Source organism: Engraulis encrasicolus, chromosome 21 (genome assembly GCF_034702125.1).
Source record: "Engraulis encrasicolus isolate BLACKSEA-1 chromosome 21, IST_EnEncr_1.0, whole genome shotgun sequence".
Lineage (NCBI taxonomy): Eukaryota > Metazoa > Chordata > Actinopteri > Clupeiformes > Engraulidae > Engraulis > Engraulis encrasicolus.
In genome coordinates this window covers 29,344,765-29,349,764 of record NC_085877.1, presented here as the reverse complement: position 1 = coordinate 29,349,764, position 5,000 = coordinate 29,344,765, and the positions used below count along the sequence as shown (strand labels likewise).

Here is a 5,000-nt window from a genome sequence, read left to right as displayed (position 1 = left end):
TGTCCTATACTTTCAAACGTTCTCTGGGTACGGAGGTGCAAATTTTACCTCCAAGCTAGCAGTTAACATTGAGTCCTATGAGACCAGTTAGCCGCCAGCTGGTCTCATAGGACTCAATGTTAACTGCTAGCATGGAGGTAAAATTTGCACTGCCATACTCAGAGAACGGTTGAAAGTACAGGAGAAAGGTAAAACTCAACTATTTAACTCAAGGGGAGGTTTAATATGAGCTTATTTCCAAAAATGGGACAGTATCACTTTAAGCAAAGAATTACAGTGCCCTGTAATTGAAGGTAGAGTATGTTATATTTTAGTAGTTCATTTCCAGAATTCATGCTATTCGTTCACAAATGTTACCCGTTCACGAGTAGTTACCAACACTATCAGATTCTAAATATTCATTATGACTGGGAAAATTATGAATTTCCAGTAATAAACATTTTTAGCTGCATAACTTACTTCACTTTGGTCATACTAGTACTTAGTAAATATTAATGAAAAGATCAAATTTGGAAATAGGCAGCACAGTTGTTATGAGCAGCCTACTTGCAATAATGACTCTGGCCACCATCCTACAATACTTTACCTTTAACTAAACTAAAAATTAAACTTTGGATAAATGGATCTGCTACATATAAAGCAATGCTATGCACGTAAGATGAGGTAAAAAAAAATTGTGTACTGGGTGCAAAGGTAAAACTGCCAGTTCAAATCCTGTGTATGAACACTAAATATGTTTTTGTGACAATATAGCTGACTTTGGGCTTCTTTCATGGGGTCTTAAAACACAACACAAAATCTATTATAAATGAATGACTTTGGCAAATGGCTGATGTGGCCATGTTTGTAAGCAGGTCTGTTACAGCCAGGCAAGCAAACTAGGCAATTGCCTAGGGCCCCCAGATGAATGGGGGGCACCTGGTAAACACTGGTTATGGTTATGGTTATGTACTTGCATCCAAATGACAGCAATGACAACTTTGAGAGCGTGGCAGCACTTCCCCAAAAAACTGCAATGATACTGCTCTCAACATCTCTCGAGTTGTACCCTCCCCAATAGTTTGAAGGGAAACAGACAGGCCCCAAGTCCCTCTTTGCCAAGGGCCCAAAATACATTGAAATGGACCTGTTTACAAGACAGGAGTACACTGTGCCACCGAGAACACAGTCCAAACATTTGAGTAAAACAAGCTTTGACATCCCATTTCCATTTTGAATCCTACTGTACTGTATGTGCTGTAAGTATGGGGGTTTTTTAGAACAAAGCAGACTGGCTTTGACAGCCTTTTGCCGTCCACAAACCTCTGGTACGCTTCTGTATGAACTGTAAGTATGTTTTTTGACCAAAAAAAACCAGACTTTGTCCTTTTTCTTGTATGTGAACTTAAAAACATCACGTATAAATGCATTATAAATGAATGGCGTTGGCAAATGCCTGACGTGGCCACCTAAGCCTTGATCAGAGCCTTGCTTCTCTCTCTCTCTCTCCCTCTCTCTCTCTCTCTCTCTCTCTCTCTCTCTCTCTCTCTCTCTCTCTCTCTTTCTCTCTCTCCCTCTCTCTCTCTCTCTCTCTCTCTCTCTCCCTCTCTCTCTCTCTCTCTCTCCCTCCTCAGGTAGGTAGCTGGCTCATTAATATTATCACGAGAGCGTCACCAGTCAGCTCACTTACTGCTCCCTCCGGGCACCTATGTCCTCTCTCCTGAGTCAGCGTGTGTGTGTGCGCGTGTGTGTGTGTGTGTGTGTGTGTGCGTGCGTGCGTGCGTGTGCGTATGCGTGCGTGCGTGCGTGCGTGTGCGTGTGTGTGTATGTATGTGTGTGTGTGTGTGTGTGTGTGTGTGTGTCCAAGTCTTTAAATGTCTATGTGGAGCATGTGTGTGCATGCGCGTGCGTGTATGTGCATGTGTTGGTTTGCTTGTGTCATTGGAGTACTGTGTATATTTGTGTGCTTGATTGTATTAAAGTAGGCCTACCGGTTGGCAGCATGTGGGTTCATTTGTCTGTAAAGTGTTCTGCTCATGTAAATGTGAATATTACCTTGTGTGTGTGTGTGTATGTGTGTGTGTGTGTGCGCGTGTGTGTGTGTGTGTGTGTGTGTGTGTGTATGTGTGTGTGTGTGTGTGTGCGTGTGTATGTCTGTGTGTTTGCGTGTGCCTGTGCAGAGATTTCTAAGGTAACAACATCAACTCACAAACAGACACAACACAGACAACATACAGTCTATGCCCGCTAATAATGAAAATAACTGTATTTGTATGGCTGTATGCTAACGGCTGCATGTGGTCTGAGAGAGCTGAACACAGCTACGGTACAGCTGACACTAAAGCTAAAGCTAAAGCTTCGTAGCACTGTAGTAAATGTAACCACACACACGTTTAATTATTCGTTTGATCCAAACGGCACACTGGCTGGCACCCACAAGGCACACACAAGCACCCAGTGTGCCATGATCACATTCCCTTGTGATCACATTCCCTACGTCATCACATTCCCTATGCCATCAGTAGACACACACACACATGATGACATGCCCGCGCACACACACGCGTGCGCGCACGCACGCGCGCGCGCACACGCACACACACACACACACACATACACATACTACACACACACACACACATACACATACTACACACACACACACACACACACCGGGAGTGGAAATTGCTCACCTGCCACCTCTAAACTGCTTGATATGTTACCTGGGCCTGGCAGCTGGTGACCTACGTAAATTTCCATCTCTGGGAACTCTGGGTAAAGTGATACTGTACTATTTTTTGGAAATAAGCTCATATTACACCTCCCCTTAAGTTAAATGATTGAGTTTTACCAACCGTTTTCTGAGTATGGCAGTGCAAATTTTACCTCCAAGCTAGCAGTTAACATTGAGTCCTATGAGACCAGCTGGTGGCTAGCTGGTCTCATATGATTCAATGTCAACTGCCTGTTAACTGTGTTTGGAAGTAGTTTGGTGCGCACATCCACAAGTAGTAATCCAGGTGCCAGACAAAAAGTGGTGAGTAGTGTGATGAAGCGGTCTGTTGGATGGAAACGTTGCCGTATGTTAAAATGAAATTAAGTATTTTTGGACTTCAACTGCTTGTTAACTGCAATCATTTAATTAATACAGTCTAGAACAGGGATGTCAAACTCAAATTCACAGGCAGCCAAATTCAAAATCTGGGATGAAGTTGGGGGCAGAACTCTAAATTATTTTTTCTTAAAAATGGGCAAATATTGTGCAAGACAAATTTCACAAACTCTTGTATATGTCTGAAATAGCTTAAATGGCGTAAATAGCTTAAATGTGCCATTACATATTCTGTTGTTGAGTGGGAGTTACAGTGCATTGGCCTCAGCCTGCTTATATTCCCATGACATAACACATTTCATGTTCAGGTCATGTTCTTATATGTCAATGATGTGTGTGTGGGCCAACTGTAATACACTTTTGAAATGGTCTCCCGGGCCATGTAATATGGGTCCTGTGGGCCAGACATGGCCCCCGGGCCTGAGTTTTACATCCCTGCTATAGAAGATGTTAAATTGACTCTGAAGTGTTGAAATAACATCTGTTAACAAAATCCACTGTGTATGACAACCAAATCAGTCCAGAGGGTTGTGAACACCAACACATCACTGATGGAAGAAGAAATACATCTAAATAAATTCCAAATGACAAATGTGGTTCTGCACAGATGTTGGTCTTTCAAATAGATGCCTTGAAATGTCACTCAAGTGCCACACATTCTGTCAGCCGTCTAAGCCCTTCGAACATGGACATTTAACACAAAACAAATCAGAAAATGGTGATCACTATGAACATATATTTATCTATCAAACAGACTTCTCTTCATTACTGCAACGTCCTTAGATATGAACATAGCGAGTGCTTATTAACATTTATGAAGCTGATATATTAACACAGCGGCGTTGTGTAACGTAATTGCATGTGACACGGCGCGGAGACCGCGTTTCAGGACCATGGACAGCGAATGAAAGCGGGGAGGCGGAGGAGTTGTAGCAACTCACTGACAACTGAATAATGCGCATATCTGTAGAGTGCATTTAGCCGCTTCTTCAGCTGAGAGCTCACACACACACACACACACACACACACACACACACACACACACACACACACACACACACACACACACACACACACACACACACACACACACACACACACACACACACAGCACTTCCGACATACCAAAGACACACATAGTTCACATACACATGCATGCATTACGCCTACCAGCATCATGCGCTGCCGATGCTTTTTGGCTTTGCGCACGTTGTTGATGAATCGGCGACCCATCTTCTTGGCGTACCACACGGACACGAACATGACGGCTTTTCTCTCCCTCAGCCCAACCCCCGGGAGCACAGGTCTCTCTCACGGGCTCAGGCTCCCCTGGTGAAGGAACGAACGGACAGCAAAGACTGTCGGCGCGGGGCATGCAGCCTGTTACGTAAAAGAGAGCGCACGCTTTTCCCGATCTAACCAGAGCCGGGAGCTTGATCAAAAGCAATTTCCACGGAGGGGAAATTGGGGGGGAAAGCTGTTTAATCGAAATGAATGCGTGTTAAATGGACAATCAATCACCACGAGCGTTGCATTCCAATAACCGATGGCTGGGATAATCCAAAAGAGAGGCTAACGTAAAAAAGACGTCTTCCTTGAATGAAGGAGTTTAAAATGAAACATTTCTCTGGGTTATTAGCACAGCCAACATCAGCGTCGTCCCAAGTCACGACTCTTGATCTTGCTACCGAAGAACAAGCGAGCGAGACAGTCCCTGTCAGTCAGACCCCAACGCGCGTGAGAGTAACGGTCATCTCGAAAACTGGTAATGAAATTCCTCCATCCGTCATGCCCACAGTATATCACCCCAGCTGGTTTCTTCTGCCTCTTCCTCTCGTCACTCTCTGTCTTCAACACGTCACTAGCAACGTTGCTGTTTGCTTGCTTTTTCTCCTTTGACTGTCCCTTC

The 5,000-nt window shown here is 44.2% G+C and overlaps 1 protein-coding gene across 1 annotated transcript in view; it reads right to left on the bottom strand.

The window, feature by feature from the left end:
* dlg4b (discs, large homolog 4b (Drosophila)) overlaps nucleotides 1-5,000 on the bottom strand; it is a 188,758-nt gene that overhangs the window by 68,308 nt on the left and 115,450 nt on the right. The window lies entirely within an intron of this gene.